Raw genomic sequence first — 18,203 nt, 5'->3', positions numbered from 1 at the left:
GTCTATTCTAAGTGCCTATTCCAGTGTTTTAAATAGGCTTTACAATGCCTAAGAGCCCTCAAAAGTGGCATTTTTCGAATAGGGCTATACTTGAGCTCAGCAGGGACATGCCCGTGTGCGATTACTCCAACCCATGGTCAAGGCTGTTGAATAGGCATGGGGGTGTAGTCTATCCGTGTAAGTCGTGCTTCGATCTTACCAAATGGACACGACCGTGTGACACACCCGTGTGAGGAAGTCTAGGCCGTATTGATTTCCCATGTGGGTCCATTTTCTCCGTTTTTGGCCCGTTTCTCGCTCTTTTTACTCTCCTATGCTCACCTAAGTGTAAAACATGAAATTAAAGGATTACGAGCATCAAATTCACCAAATCTAAGGAGAAACCATCCATAAATGTGCTAGGCATGGGTTAAAAATATATATAAATTGCGGTTTATCAAATACCCCCATACTTAAGCGCTTGCTTGTCTTCAAGCAAAATCCTCAACTCACAATCAAAATAAATTCTTCTCAATTCATAATCCCTATCAATAATATCTCAACATAATCCATAAGTAATCATACATTGAAAATTCAACTAAAAGTACATCAAAGTTTCAAACATTCCAAGTTGAGCATTTTATCATGAAAACATAGGTGTCCCCCCTCATCTAAGTAATCACCTTTGATCAAAATATCATAGAGTTTAACATCCTCACTAAAGATTGACTCAAATCACTCGAGCTGTTCAAGGACATCAAATAAAGCACTCATTGGTCAATATGAAAAGTTATTACCATAGGCTTGCATAAAAATCAAATCTCTACCACTATATATTAAGATGATACATCAATCAAAAAGGTCTTTAGAGCGTTGTAACATGGCTTTGGTTAGGGAGTGTGCTCACAAGCTGAAGGAAAATGTTAGAATCGAGATTGAATTGAAGAAATCACCTAACTAGAAAAATAACTAATTATTAGTTGAATACAAGTGAGCTTCTTCTCAGAATATGGAATTAACAGTCAAGCTCAAAAAAACGACGAATTACTACTAATATGTGTGTAAGGATTTTTTTTTTTAAGAACAAGTCAAATAACATAGAACTTAAATGTTGCAATGAAGAATAAAACATAGCTAAGCAATTAGTTCAAATCAAATCTTGACAAAAATAGGGATCAAATTAGGGGATTTCAACAACAATGGGTTGTGGGTTAATATTGAAGGTAAAACAATTAATGGCTTGTTAGGCTCAAAGGGGATCACTAAGGGTTAATTGTGAAGGTAGGCTTTTGTAGAGTAAGTAGGTTAAACCTAAGTGCCTTTATCATCTCGACATATCAAATCAAATGGTGTGATCTTAACATGCATAATCAAGCAAGTTCTAGAATAACAAATCAGCACTGACGCACTCATAATAAAAGTGAGCATGAAAGAAATAAAATATGCTCTAAAGGCTCAAGATCTCACAAAAATTATGGCTTTTTGATGTTTAAACTTGTGAATCTCAACTCATGATAATACCTAAACTTAGGGAAGCAACCTAAAAGTTTTTAATTATTTAGAAATCAACTTATCATGCTTGATTCCCTAATGTCTTAAAGTTTAAACGATCAATGCATAAATACCTATGTTTTAATTCAAGACATATCAATAATAATCATAACTTAATCAAAATTCATTCTAATAGTGATATGAGTGATTCACGTGAGAATAAGACAAAATTTAGGGATTTCTAATGATGATATAAAAGACCTCAATGTACAAAGATGGATATATTGAAAAATATAGATATATAATCATAAGATAGGGAGAGAGGTGAAACTTCTTGGACGATGAATGAACTCCTTGAATTGGAGTTATGGAGAATAATCAGCCAAGGTAATAATGAGAGTGGAGGAGATACTCCGGTGGTGGTAGAGGTTCATTAGTCCATAAGTCTTGCGCCAAAAGAGTATTATATGTGGTAGTAACTATGGTCGTGGTCGAGCAGGACATTGCAGTCGTGGAGAACCTTTGCCAGTGGAGTTTTTAGTTCCTATTTGATGATGAGCTTTGGAGCTCATTATGACTGTGATAAAATCAGGAACTCTTTAGGAAATATAAGGAGCATAATTACCCGTAATGAAATAGCCGAAAATAAAAATTGTAAAAACTAAAATTAAACTAATATTAAATGAAAATGAAATAAAAAGTACTTAAAGAAGATAAATAAAGATAAAAGTGGAAATAAAAATAATAAATAAAAAGTTTTTAAACATCGTCATCGCCGGATGGTTTTCGAGGTGGTGGTGGCGATGAGATGTGAAAGTGCTGACAAATCTGATGAAGAGTAGCATCAATGTGATCAAAATGCTGAAAACACTGCTTCTCAAATTGAGTAAGATGCTCAAAGATGTCAGAGTATGAAGCCGCGTATGAACTGAACGATGGATGGGTGGCGGCTGAGATGGTGTATCCTCATGACATGGAGGGACATCATCAGTAATGTCCTCTGGGTCCTCCTCCTCGGTGGACTGGATGGGGGGGTACTGAGAAGGGTGGGTGCCACGTCGTTTCTCGATCATCCTCATATGTAGCATGCTCGAGATGCCCTGTGGGGACATCTGGCAGATGAGAGTGAGGGAGGATGATTGTGCCACTATATTGAGGAGCCCAAAGTACCGAGCCAATCGAGTCACATAGGGCCCGATAGAGATGACTCCTCTCCTATGTCGCTCCATCTGATGGCAGATGGCGAGGACAATGAAGTAGGCAAGGTCGAAGATGTGCCCGTTCGCCATGCTCCACAAGAAGTAGGCGTCATGAGTGTTGATGATGCTGGTACTCTCTTGCCGTCCTATCAGAGTGTGGGCCAAGATTGCGTGTAGGTATCGTAAGGATGGGTGAGGGCCGATGCCTTAGAGTGGCTAGGATCATAGGTGGCCAAGGCAGGGACGAGGTTCTTCTAACACTTCAAAGGAGAATAGTGGATGTGGTGATGGAGGGTGTTGTGTTTGTTGTCATCCATGAACTCCTCCGTGTACAGCCCTAGTGCAATTCCAAACGCCGGTATGCTCAACTGGTGCACTAGGCCACTAAAACAGAACTGGACCATTCCAGGATTGTTGAAGTTTGTCATGACGACTTGAAGATGGAAGGGCGAGTAGAGTTCCATCGTGAGCTCGAGGTATGTCGGATTGATGATATCAAAAAAGAGGCCCCACAGTTCAGTCGTTAAGAGGGCTCGGACCGTGTCAGCCATCTGAATTTGTTCGAGTGCGGCCTAGTCAATGCAGCAGCCCACACCTAGGGGTTGAGCCCGTAATATTTGAAATAGTTACTCTTGGGGTCCCAAGGAAAACTGGAAGAATGGATGTCTGATTTTGGAAGTGGGACCCAAAGAGGATGCTAGTCCTTTCCTTTTCTTTGAGGAGGGGACGACAGTTTTTTTTACCACGATTCCACATGATATCTGTAATGAAAACATGAAAAAGATAACATGAACTAGCGAATTCAAGAAGCAATTATGAATATAGTTAAACTAACTAATCCAACCAACTGAACAATACTCAGTCAAAATTAGTTCAATCTAGATGATAGGAGTCTATAGCAAATGTCATAAGAAAAGCATGATTTTTTTCAACATGGAATGAATGAATTATATGCTATGGAAACACAAGAAAGAATGAGTGTTCCAGAAAACTTTGAATAAAATGGCAAAATGTAAGTATGACTATAGTGTGAACTATGAACATTAATCAGAAATCAGCCAAAGAAAACTAGAAAAATCATAAAAGAGATGAAGAAAATAAAGAGAAAAGAGTGAACCAATGCAGTATGTTGATGAGGGAGGAGTTTGGGGTGTCTGGGGTGAGCTGTGGTCAGCGCACGAGAGTGGCAGAGAGGGCGTGTGACAGGAGACCGGGGACTAAGGTTAGGTTTTGGGGAGGGGGATGATGAATAGTGAGGGTTTTATATAGATTTTGGGGCACACGGCTATGGGCCACACCCGTGTGCCCTAATTTTTGCCCGTGTGTTTGGCAATTTTTTAAATTTGGGCACGTTTGAGTCTCGCACACGCCCTACTCTTTGGGCGTGTTGGTGCCCACGGCTGTGTTGTACAACCGTGTCCTACTTTGTTTGTGTAACACCCCGTTCCCGATACCGTCAACGGAGTCGGACACGAGGGGTTCTCAGACCAACTCTCATGTGTCACACAAACTATTTTTCACATTTCCAGTCCAGCTGGCAAACTGCGTCCCTGTCACCTTAAAAATCATATCTCGAGTTCCAGAACTCGAAAACCAGTTCCGTAAATTTTCCCCGAATTTAGACTCATATATCCATCCGTGGATTTATTTCTAACATTTTTGGTTGGTCTAATTGGTAAAATTTATTAGTTAAAGTCACCCCTGTTTTGAGGTTCGACTACAGTGACCTTTGCTCATTACGACCTGGATATCATCTCGTACAGAGCTCCAATGCTCATGTCGTTTATTTCTAATGAAAGTAGACTCAAAGGGGAATATATGCATATAAGGCATGACTTCTAATTGTTTCTGGATAATTTATGGTAAATTTTCAAAGTCAAAACATAGAATCCAGAAACCGTTCTGGCCCTGTCTCACGAAATCTTGAATATCTCTTAAAATACAGCTCATATGGTCTTTTCGTTTCTTCCATATGAAAATAGACCCATCAAGCTTCGAGTACATAATTTTTTTAGCAATTAATTCCACTTCTACTATTTTTAGTGATTTTTCGATCTCATATCACTGCTGCTGTCCGCAACAGTTACTGCAGCAGACTATGCCAATTTCATGAATCCTTCCTTAGCCTTACTAATCATCCATCATACATGACACAAATCATGGCCACCTTATCAAAATTAAGGTTTCTAAGACTCGTGGCTATAGATTCTAGCATCCCACTCAAACAACCACATAGGCCATTTTCACATGGCTTAAAGTTTACAACCCAAAATTTAACAAAACAAAATAGCCCATACATGCCAAATGTTCTCCTAAGTTGACTAAGAAGACAATACCAAAAATTGCTCGCCGGTGTGATGACTTCGTTGACGGTTCCGAGCACCCAAAAGGAGACGAGTCCAAGAAACCTAAAATGGGTGACAAGAAAACACCGAGTGAGTTTATAACTCGAAGAAGTCATAAGCATTCCACAACCACCCATTAATAAAATTATCATAAAATGAAATAATGAAACAAGGCCAAGTGTTCCACCATACCGAACTATACCATAGTTCCTTAGACCTTCGGATCAATCTCATACCAAGTCATACATTTACATTTCATATACTATTCAATAGGATATTTGAAGCAATTTCCATACATCATTTCATTTCGCAACAATCATGCAATCAAATGAACTTTCATCTATTCCACGATACCTTATTTACGGAATGCAATTGAAATCATCACATAGATTTAAATCTTACCAACTCCACCCGAGCATGAACACAGCATCTATTAGCCATGAACTCAAGGTACTTACTCTTTCCGCTGTCCATACTCATCTCGATAAAGTCACACCTCCATATAAATATTCAATCGGAGATATGTGTAGAGTTCGCACACATAGTGCTTAATACTCAATCACGCACACTTAGTGCCATGTGATTCAAGCCCGCACACATAGTGCCATATAGTCCAAACTCGCACACTTAGTGCCATACATTACAAGCTCGCACACTCAAGTGCCAATCTAAATCACCGTACACATCTATTTCTCGCACACTTAGTGCCAAGCAAACTTCCTACACATTTCACTATCTCTTTTAAGTTCAACAATTTCATCTTTTCATACACATACATTTGTATATATTTCATCTCATTAAACACAATTGCATAGATATTACAATCATTTAAGCAATATCAAATATATGCTTAATGACTTACTTTGTATTGGGTAAAATGGTTCCAACTCGGCTACTCGATGTTCTTTCCTTTGCCTTTGCTTGATTCTCCACCTCTAGCTTCTTGAGCTTAATCAATAAATTAACTAGTTTAACCGTCTTGCCACATATTTATACATGACATCAACTATACTATCATCATTAATTCATCAAATCACAAAATTTTATCTCATGAACATTTAACACTTAACATTTACCCCATCTAGGCCGACTTTGCTAGCACACAAGCCTTTGGCCGAATGTCCTTGACCTATAGTCACCCAAAATTTCTTTGTTCTTTAAAATTCATCCAAGACCACATTCGGCACCTCCAACTAATAATTTAGATACTCTCAAACTCATTCACAAGTACTATTATATATCACATTAAGCATTAATTATTTTGCAACATGGATTCTATAGCATGCCCGAATACTCATGCACATACACATATAACAACAAGAACTCAATGGCACAAAAATCTCCTTTTATTAAACATTCATCTCACTTCTCTTCATGCTTCGTCACAACAACATTAAAATACCAACCAAGAAAGACAACCTCCATGGCCGAACTTCATCTCCATCAAATAGCAAAGAAATCTAAGCCATGGGCTAGGTAGGTTTCAAACTAACAACTAAAACATGCATGAATCTTAAGGAATGACATCCAACATACCTCAATCTAGTTGCAAGTATGGCCAAGCTTCTCTAAACCCCCCCCTCTCCCTCACTCACGGCAATACAAAAATTTGAGAAAGGATGAGCACTTTTTTTTTTTGTTTTTCTTGTTCAATTCACGGCAAAATGGGGGAGGCATCCATGCTCATCATTTTTTTTCAATTCTTTAATGCTAGCTTTTATTTTATGGCTTCCTACATACACCACTAACCTAACATGTTGGAAACATGTTCCCTTTGCCCATAATGTTGTCATGGCCGGCCACTATCCTTAGGAAATGGACTATTTGACATGCAACTCCATCTATTTTACTTCATTCTTTTACTAACCTCTTAAAATTAGCCACATATATTTAAATCCTTTCACATGAGTCCTTTTTCTTTCAATTCACATTCAATCTAACTAAATCAAAGAATTAAAAATTCACACATGCATTTTCACATATATTTGGCATGGAATAAGGTATTTAAATGTTTTTGTGACCCAGTTTTGTGGTCCCGAAACCACTTCCGACTAGGGTTAAATTAGGATGTCACAACTCTCCCCACTTAAGAAATTTTCGTCCCCGAAATCTTATCGGTAAATAGGCTCAGTATCGCTCTTTCATAGAGTCCTCAAGTTCCCAAGTGGCTTCTTCAATTCGTGTTTATGCCACAACACCTTCACCAATGGGATTTTCTTATTGCGCAACTCTTTTACTTGCGCATCAAAATGCGAACCGCTCTTCTTCATAACTCAAATTAGGTGGACCTCGACCTCGGATGGAGTGATTACGTGTGTCGGGTCGACCTATATCGTCAAGCATCGAGACATGGAAAACGTTGTGAATCCTTTCAAGCTCGGGGGTAAAATTAATCGATGACGCCATCGCCCAACTCGTTCGGATACTTCATACGGACCGATGAACCTCGGACTCAATTTGCCCTTACGACCAAATCTAAGCACCTTCTTCCAGGTGAAACTTTGAGAAATACCTTGCCCCCAACCCGATATTCAATGTCTTTTCTTCTCAAATCCGCATACGACTTTTGGCGATCCGGCGACTTTCAAACTTTCACGAATTACTCGAACTTTCGCTCGGCATCCTTAATCAAATCAACCTCGAAGATTTTACCTTCACTAAGTTCAGTCCAGATTAATGGGGTACGGCATTTACGACCGTATAAAGCCTCGTAAGGCGCCATCTTAATACTTGATTGAAAACCGTTATTGTGGCGAATTCAATCAAAGGTAAATACCGTTCCCATGAACCACTAAACTCAAGGATGCAACATCTCAACATATCCTCGAGTATTTGAATTATCCATTCGGATTGACCATCGGTTTGGGGATGAAAAGCAGTGCTAAAATGCAGCTTGGTACCCAAAGCCTCTTGCAATTTCTTCCAAAATCGCGACGTAAATCTTGGGTCTCAATCCGACACGATAGAAGTAGGTACCCCATGCAATCGAACAATTTGGGAGATGTATAACTCGCCAACTTATCGAGCGAAAAATCCGTGCAAGACGGGATAAAGTGAGCCGACTTAGTCATCTATCCACAACAACCCAAATCGCATCTTTCTTACTCCGCCAAACCTTTGGTAACCCGGATACAAAATCCATTGTCACTCGATCCCATTTCCATTCGGTATCATGATTGGTGAAGTAATCCCGATGGCACTTGATGTTCGCTTTCACTTGTTGACATATCGACACCTTGAAACAAATTCGAAATGTCTCGTTTCATACCAGGCCACCAAAATTGGCGTTTCAGGTTATTGTACATTTTAGTACTACCCGGGTGGACTGACATTCGACTACTGTGAGCCTCGTCCGGAATCTTCGAAACAAGTTCCGAATCCCTCGGAATACATAATCGACCCTTGAACATCAAGCAATCATTGTCGTCAATCTGAAATTCCGATTCCTCATTCGAAACACATTCGACTCGTTTAGCAACCAATTCAGCGTCGACCTTCTGAGATTCAAGTATTTGATGAATCAATAACGATTTGGCCTCTAATTCGACTACTAGCACCTCATCAGGTGAAACGGATAGGTGAGCATCCATCGTACTCAAAGCAAACAGTGCCTTGCGACTTAAAGCATCGGCCACCACGTTGGCCTTTCCCGGGTGATAATCAATGATGAGTTCATAGTCTTTCAACAACTCAAGCCAACGTCTTTGTCGCAGGTTTAAATCTCTTTGAGTCATCAAATATTTAAGACTTTTGTGGTCCGAATAAATATGACACCTTTCTCCAAACAAGTAATGCCGCTATATTTTCAAAGCGAACACTATGGCTGCTAGTTCAAGGTCATGGGTCGGATAGTTTCTCTCATGCGGCTTTAGTTGTCTCGACGCGTAAGCCACAACTCGACCTTCTTGCATCAACACTCAACCTAACCCAAACAAGGATGCGTCACTGTATATGACAAACTCTTTAGCGGACTCCGGTTGTACTAGTACTGGGGCCTCGGTTAAACAGGTTTTTAGTCGATCGAAACTTTCTTGACAGCGTTCCGACCACTCGAACTTAACATCTTTTTGGAGTAGTTTCATCATCGGTGCAGCTATCATTGAAAAACCTTTCAGAAATCGTCGACAGTATCCGGCAAGCCCCAAAAAGCTCCTAACTTCCGTAACATTCCTTGGAGGTTTCCAATCGACTATGGCTGAAATTTTGTTCGGGTCCACCCTGACACCCGATGCGGACACCACGTGCCCCAAAAAGCTAACCTCTCTTAACCAAAATTCACATTTACTGAACTTTGCGTATAACTGCTTATCTTGTAAAATTTGCAACACTAGCCTCAGGTGTTCAGCGTGTTCAGTTTCATCTCTCGAATAGACCAAAATGTCATCGATAAATACAACTACGAACCGATCCAAGTATGGCCTAAAAATTCTATTCATTAAATCCATAAATCTGTAGGGCATTAGTGAGCCCAAACGGCATCACTAAGAATTCAGAGTGGCCGTACCTCGTTCTAAAAGCGTTTTGGGTATGTCCGATTCTCGGACCCTCAACTGATAGTACCCCGACCTCAAATCTATCTTTGAAAACACTGAGGCTCCCTTTAATTGATCAAACAAATCGTCAATTCGTGGCAACGGATATTTATTCTTTATCGTCACTTTATTCAAGCGGCGATAGTCGATGCACAATCTCATAGTTCCATCCTTCTTCTTCACAAACAATACTGGTGCTCCCCATGGAGAAAAACTCGGTCGAGCGAAACCTCTATCCGTCAATTCTTGCAATTGAACCTTCAATTCCTTTAATTCCGTTAATGCCATACGATACGGGCTATTGAGATTGGCGTAGTACCCAGTACCACTTGATGCGAATTCCACTTCTCGAACCGGTGGCAATCCGGTAACTCCTCGGAAAAACATCTGAATACTCACAAACCACGGTACCGATTCGAGTTTCCTTTCCGTCTCTTTACTCTCAAACACATACGCAAGGTATGTTTCACACCCCTTTTTCACATATCTCCGAGCGGTCATAGAAGATATTATCGCTGGCACTCCTCTTAAATTAGTAGACTCGACTCGGACTACTTCATTATTTGTACTTCTCAAATCAATGGTTTTCCTTTTGCAGTCCACCACTGCATCATGCACGGTCAGCCAATCCATACCAAGAATAACATCGAATTCATCAAATGGTAGAAGTATCAGATCGACCGGAAAACAGGATTCTCGAATTATTAGGGGGCATCTCTTGCACACTTTATCAACTAGTACGTATTGACCCAAAGGGTTTGACATTCGAATTACGAACTCAGTAGACTCAACAAGTAGAGTCTTCTTTGGATGCTAAGGTTTCACATACATATGAATGAGTAGAGCCAGGTCAATCAATGCAATCACACTAGTATCAAAGAGAGTGAAAGTACCGTTGATAACGTCGGGGAGGATGCCTCCTCTCGTATGCGGATAGCATATGCTCTAGCAGAGCACGAGTCTCGGATCGAACAACCGTATCGAGACCCTCTCGATTACCACCCCTACCTCCCGAAATCCTCGGGGTCTACCTCTAGCCGTCGTCCCACTAGATCTTGCACCTTGCATCTTATTCTTCTCATCTAGCTCGTGCAATCTCTAATGAAGTGGTCCTTGAACCGCATCCATAACAGCCCTGCTAATGCAGACTTACCCCAACATTCACCAATGTGTCGTCTTCCACATTGGGGCATTCGGCTTTTCTTGACGATTATTGCCCACACTAGCTATCGAAATAGCTCGTGAGTCCATTGATGGTGTGCTCTAATGGAAATCCCATGATCGCCTCGACTTATTTGTGTCCTCTCGAACTTCTTTACAGTAGAAAATGGAGCCTTGCCGTCGATCTTTTACGATAATCTCTAGCTTCAAATTCAGCCTTCCTCTTCTCCTTCCGAGCTCTTCCGCCTTGCGTGCTCGTTCAACTAGTGTTACAAATTCTTTTATCTCCAAAATACCCACCAGTAGCTTTAACTCTTCATTCAATCCCTCTTCAAATCTTTTGCACATAGCAACCTCATCAGCCACACACTCCCGAGCATACCGACTAAGTCTTACGAACTAATGCTCTTATTCAGATACAGTCATACGACCTTGCTTGAGCTCCAAGAATTCCTTACGGTTTTGATCGATGAACCGTTGACTAATGTATTTGTATTTCTTTCGAAATTCCGTTTGGAAGAAATCCCAAGTAACTTGTTCCTTTGGGACTATGGAAATTAAGGTCCTCCACCAATAGTAGGCTGAGTCTCGCAACAAGGATATAGCACACTTAAGACATTCATCGGGTGTGCATGACAGTTCATCAAACACTCTAATGGTGTTATCAAGCCAGAACTCGGCCCTTTCGGCATCATCAAGTAACTATGGCCTTAAACTCCTCGCCCCACGCTTCCTAATCAAGTCCACGGTGGTTTACTCACCTCACAGGATTAGCAACTGATGGCATTACGGGCTCTTGGGGTGGATTATTTAAATTTGGGAATGGTTGGACACCGAATTGGTTCGGGCATATTGCGCGACCCACTCATTCATCATGGTGAAGAAGGCTTGTTTCGCCCTTCATCTTGATTATTCATGGATGACCGAGGCTCAACAGCGGTGTCCCTTGCGCAGAGCAGCCGCTACACTTTCAATGTCATCCGCCAAGGGTCTCTCTACCACGGGTTCCATTTGCTAATCAAAACAAAAATTTCAACCATCAGAAGTCATCACATTTTTAAGCACTAACACATTCGGCATGTATAGCTAGACTCACACGCGCTACGGTAGTCCTAGAACCGACTAAACCATAGCTCTGATACCAATAAAATTGTAACACCCCGTTCCCGATACCGTCGCCGGAGTCGGACACGAGGGGTTCTCAGACCAACTCTCATGTGTCACACAGACTATTTTTCACATTTCCAGTCCAGCTAGCAAACTGCGTCCCTGTCACCTTAAAAATCATATCTCGAGTTCCAGAACTCGAAAACCAGTTCCGTAAATTTTCCCCGAATTTAGACTCATATATCCATTCGTGGATTTATTTCTAACATTTTTGGTTGGTCCAATTGGTACAATTTATTAGTTAAAGTCACCCCTGTTTCGAGGTTCGACTACACTGACCTTTGCTCATTACGACCTAGATATCATCTCGTACAGAGCTCCAATGCTCATGCCGTTTGTTTCTAATGAAACTAGACTCAAAGGGAAATCTATGAATATAAGGCATGACTTCTAATTGTTTCTGGATAATTTATGGTAAATTTTCAAAGTAGAAACATAGAATCCAGAAACCGTTCTGGCCCTATCTCACGAAATCTTGAATATCTCTTAAAATACAGCTCATATGGTCGTTTAGTTTCATCCATATGAAAATAGACCCATCAAGCTTCGAGTACATAATTTGTTTAGCAATTAATTCCACTTCTACTATTTTTAGTGATTTTTCGATCTCATATCACTGCTGCTGTCCGCAACAGTTACTGCAGTAGACTATGCCAATTTCATGAATCCTTCCTTAGCCTTACTAATCATCCATCATACATGACACAAATTATGGCCACCTTATCAAAATTAAGGTTTCTAAGACTCGTGGCTATAGATTCTAGCATCCCACTCAAACAACCACATAGGCCATTTTCACATGGCTTAAAGTTTACAACCCAAAATTTAACAAAACAAAATAGCCCATACATGCCAAATGTTCTCCTAAGTTGACTAAGAAGATAATACCAAAAATTGCTCACCGGTGTGATGACTTCGTTGACGGTTCCGAGCACCCAAAAGGAGACAAGTCCAAGAAACCTAAAATGGGTGACAAGAAAACACCGAGTGAGTTTATAACTCAAGAAGTCATAAGCATTCCACAACCACCCATTAATAAAATTATCATAAAATGAAATAATGAAACAAGGCCAAGTGTTCCACCATACCGAACTATACCATAGTTCCTTAGACCTTCGGATCAATCTCATACCAAGTCATACATTTACATTTCATATACTATTCAATAGGATATTTGAAGCAATTTCCATACATCATTTCATTTCCGCAACAATCATGCAATCAAATGAACTTTCATCTATTCCACGATACCTTATTTACGGAATGCAATTGAAATCATCACATAGATTTAAATCTTACCAACTCCACCCGAGCATGAACATAGCATCTATTAGCCATGAACTCAAGGTACTTACTCTTTCCGCTGTCCATACTCATCTCGATAAAGTCACACCTCCATATAAATATTCAATCGGAGATATGTGTAGAGTTCGCACACATAGTGCTTAATACTCAATCACGCACACTTAGTGCCATGTGATTCAAGCCCGCACACATAGTGCCATATAGTCCAAACTCGCACACTTAGTGCCATACATTACAAGCTCGCACACTCGGTGCCAATCTCGCCATCACAGTACACATCTATTTCTCGCACACTTAGTGTCAAGAAAACTTCCTACACATTTCACTATCTCTTTTAAGTTCAACAATATCATCTTTTCATACACATACATTTGTATATATTTCATCTCATTAAACACAATTGCATAGATATTACAATCATTTAAGCAATATCAAATATATGCTTAATGACTTACTTTGTATTGGGTAAAATGGTTCCAACTCGGCTACTCGATGTTCTTTCCTTTGCCTTTGCTTGATTCTCCACCTCTAGCTTCTTGAGCTTAATCAATAAATTAACTAGTTTAACCGTCTTGCCACATATTTATACATGACATCAACTATACTATCATCATTAATTCATCAAATCACAAAATTTTATCTCATGAACATTTAACACTTAACATTTACCCCATCTAGGCCGACTTTGCTAGCACACAAGCCTTTGGCCGAATGTCCTTGACCTATAGTCACCCAAAATTTCTTTGTTCTTTAAAATTCATCCAAGACCACATTTGGCACCTCCAACTAATAATTTAGATACTCTCAAACTCATTCACAAGTACTATTATATATCACATTAAGCATTAATTATTTTGCAACATGGATTCTATAGCATGCCCGAATACTCATGCACATACACATATAACAACAAGAACTCAATGGCACAAAAATCTCCTTTTATTAAACATTCATCTCACTTCTCTTCATGCTTCGTCACAACAACATTAAAATACCAACCAAGAAAGACAACCTCCATGGCCGAACTTCATCTCCATCAAATAGCAAAGAAATCTAAGCCATGGGCTAGGTAGGTTTCAAACTAACAACTAAAACATGCATGAATCTTAAGGAATGACATCCAACATACCTCAATCTAGTTGCAAGTATGGCCAAGCTTCTCCAAACCCCCCTCTCCCTCACTCACGGCAATACAAAAATTTGAGAAAGGATGAGCACTTTTTTTTTTTTTGTTTTTCTTGTTCAATTCACGGCAAAATGGGGGGGGGCATCCATGCTCATCATTTTTTTTCAATTCTTTAATGCTAGCTTTTATTTTATGGCTTCCTACATACACCACTAACCTAACATGTTGGAAACATGTTCCCTTTGCCCATAATCTTGTCATGGCCGGCCACTATACTTAGGAAATGGACTATTTGACATGCAACTCCATCTATTTTACTTCATTCTTTTACTAACCTCTTAAAATTAGCCACATATATTTAAATCCTTTCACATGAGTCCTTTTTCTTTCAATTCACGTTCAATCTAACTAAATCAAAGAATTAAAAATTCACACATGCATTTTCACATATATTTGGCATGGAATAAGGTATTTAAATGTTTTTGTGACCCAGTTTTGTGGTCCCGAAACCACTTCCTGACTAGGGTTAAATTAGGGATGTCACAGTTTGTTTCTTCCACGCCCATGTTCCAATGCGCATGCTCATGTTGTTTTGTCAGTCTTGAGCACGGGTAGTGGGCACGGGCGTGTTGCTTGACCGTGCTAAATTCTCAGTTTCAACCACGGTTCCTAGACACGGGCGTGTCGCATGTCGGTGTTGATTTGACAGGCTCATCCATGGCCACATCGCACGACCGTGGCCCCTTATTGCATCCCGTACTAACAAAAAAAATTGCCTTGTTATCACACGGTCGTAACGCACGGTCGTGTCTCCTCTTGTGGTGTGGGCACGACCTAAAGCACGCCCGTGTGCCCTACCATGTGGATTAGAGAACCTGTGTTTTAATGACGCAGTTAGTGATTAGATGTTAAAACTAAAATTTTTAAAGAAGTTATCATCATTAGTGCTCGGGTTGCCTCCCAAGAAGTGCTTATTTATAGTCTAAGCTCGACTTTACCTTTCTGGTGCATGGTCATGGTGGTGTGAGGAGTTTACACTCCTCATCCCTGCTATCAATTTTATCAACATAAGGTTTAAGACGAGTACTGTTTACCTTAAAAGTGTCAAATTTGGGATGAATTACCTTGACTGTACCATATGGGAAAATATTGAGTACCATAAGAGGTATTGATCCGTTAGGTTCAGAAGTGGCAATGCAAGGGTCTGGTGCATCTAGTAGTACTTTGTCTCCAATCTTAAGTTCATTTGGTGCGACATTGAGCTCGTCATGGCATGGTTTTGGTTTATCGTGTGTCCTCGATTTATGTGTCCATCATTCATCTAGTTCCTCAATTTGTAGCCTTCGTTCTTCATAGATAGGTCTTTTGTTGTTAATTGAACATGGCTCATGTAGGTTCTTCGAACTTATTTCCTGTAAAGTAGGTTGTACCACATGGGTAGTTTTAGTAGAATGGTTTATGCGACCACCTTCAATTTTTAATGTGTTACTTGTATTAGGAGCTTGAAGGGTGATTTTTTCGTCTCCCACATGAAGTGTGAGTTCACCTGTGCCAACATCAATTATTGTTTTAACGGTTGCAAAAAAGGGCCTCCCTAAAATTAAAGGAACGTTACTATCCTCCTCTGTGTCTAGAACAATGAAATCAACTGGGAATATAAAATTGTCAATTTTAACGACTACATCTTTAATAATCCCCCTAGGAAATATGATTGTTTTATCGGCTAATTGAATACTCATCCTAGTTTGTTTGGGTTTCCGAAGACCTAGTTGCTTAAACATTTTGTAAGGCATAACATTGATACTAGCCCCCAAATCAGCCAAAGCATTATTAACATCTAGGCTACCAATTCACAGGGAATCATAAAACTCCCTGGATCTTTTAATTTGTTGGCCAGCTTATTCTGTAGTATGGCTGAGCAAACCGCATTTAGCTCTACATGCAATGGCTCATCCAACTTTTGCTTATTTGTTAAAAGCTCCTTTAGGAATTTGACTGCCTTTGGCATATGCGAAAGAGCTTCAATAAACGGTAAGTTAATATGAAACTTCTTTAATAATTTAAGGAATTTACCGAATTGTTCGTCTGTGTGGTCTTTCCTTGTCGCATTGGGGTATGGCACACGAGGTTTGTACTCTTTACTTACCGATTTCTGGTCATTATGGTCCACCTCACCTTTACCTTTACTTACCACAGTTTCTTGCCTCGGTTCTAGTTCAGGTGCAACTAACCCCCCTTTTTCATCTTGAATGGTAATTGCATTGAGTTGCTCCCTTAGGTTAGATTCAGTGTTACTAGGTAGACTTCCTGGTGGTCTTTCAGAAATTAGTTTGGCGACTATCCTATCTGAGTTTCGAGCCCTTGAATCGAAGCTTGTTGATTCTTAAGTGTTGTCTCGGTATTCTAAAAATGATTTTTTGACACCGAGATGAATTTTGTTAGCATCTCCTTAAGGTTTGGCTTTTTCTCTTGTTGTTAGGGTGGTTGTTGGAAGCCTGGAGGTGGTCGTCTCTGATTCCCTTGGCCTCCCTATGAGAAATTTGGGTGGTTCCTCCAACCTGCATTGTAAGTGTTACTATAAGGATTATTTTAAGATCGAGGATTATTACCCATGTAATTTAACTGCTCGTTCTCCATGTTGTGGCCATAGGGTGGGTATTCTGAATTGCTTAATCCACCTCCACTTGCTTCGCACTGCATTATTGGGTAAACTTGTGAAGAACCAAGAAAACCGTCAATTTTTCTATTCAAAAGTTCTACCTGATTAGAGAGCATGGTGACCAAATCGACGTTAAAAATGCCAGCTGTTTTTGTTGGCTTTCTCATGACTTGCCACTGATAATTATTCAGTGACATCTATTCTATAAATTCATAAGCATCCTCAGGTGTCTTATTATTGATAGTTCTGCTAGTGGCTACGTCGATCATCTGTTGAGTTGAAGGATTCAGGCCATTGTGAAACGTTTGAACCTATAGCCAGAGTGGTAACCCATGGTGAGGGCACCTTCTCAATAGATCCTTGTATCTCTCCCATGCAGCGTAGAGTGTTTCTAAATCCATCTGTACAAAAGAGGAGATATCATTACGTAATTTGGCTATTTTAGCTGGCGAAAAATATTTTAATAAAAACTTTTCGGTCATTTGTTCCCAAGTAGTGATTGAACCTCGTGGTAACGAGTTTAACCATTGTTTAGCCTTATTCCTCAACGAAAAGGGAAACAACCGAAGGTGAATGGCATCATCAGAAATGCCATTGATTTTAAAAGTGTCACAAAACTCTAAAAAATTTGCCAAGTGAGCGTTGGGATCCTCGTCCTGCAAACCATCAAACTAAACAAATTGCTGTATCATTTGAACTGTGTTAGGTTTCAGTTCAAAATTATTTGCAACAACAGTAGGCCTAACTATACTTGACTAAGTTCCTGTTAAAGTAGGTTCAGCATAATCATACATAGTGTGTGGAGCAGGATTCTGATTTACTGGATCAGTGGCAATCGTAGGAGGTAGCGGATTTTCTTGGTTTTCATCCATCTCCTAGGTTGTGGTTGAAGTATCGTCCTCTTACTCTTCCTATATGTATCTTAAGCTTCGCCTTATTTCTCTTTGATTTTTGTGAACTGTATGATCGATCTCATTATCAAACAGTAATGGTCCCGACGGGTTTCTTATAGTCATACACTATAAAAACCTATCAGGAGCGAATAAAAGAAAAGAAATTAGAAAAGAAAATTAAAATTAAAATTGCAAATAAAGTAGAATGGCTAAAGTAATAAAAATCGAGTGTTCGTAAAATCCTAGTTCCCCAGCAACGTCGCCAAAAACTTGATACGTGATATTCGCAACAGGTTTTAAAAATTTATAATTAATTGTTCTTGAAACTAACTATTATCACGATGAA

The 18,203-nt window shown here is 39.8% G+C and overlaps 1 non-coding gene across 1 annotated transcript; it reads left to right on the top strand.

Annotated features, from left to right (window-relative positions):
• Positions 1-17,291: 17,291 nt before the first annotated feature.
• Positions 17,292-17,398, top strand: LOC128279580 (small nucleolar RNA R71). Its single transcript, XR_008269782.1, has one exon. It is a non-coding gene; the product is annotated as a small nucleolar RNA R71 (small nucleolar RNA).
• The last annotated feature ends 805 nt before the right edge of the window (positions 17,399-18,203 follow it).

The sequence above is a fragment of the Gossypium arboreum genome, chromosome 8, assembly GCF_025698485.1.
Source record: "Gossypium arboreum isolate Shixiya-1 chromosome 8, ASM2569848v2, whole genome shotgun sequence".
In the NCBI taxonomy this organism is placed as follows: domain Eukaryota; kingdom Viridiplantae; phylum Streptophyta; class Magnoliopsida; order Malvales; family Malvaceae; genus Gossypium; species Gossypium arboreum.
The sequence above is the reverse complement of the archived record's forward strand: the minus strand, read 5'-3'. Positions and strand labels throughout refer to the sequence as shown.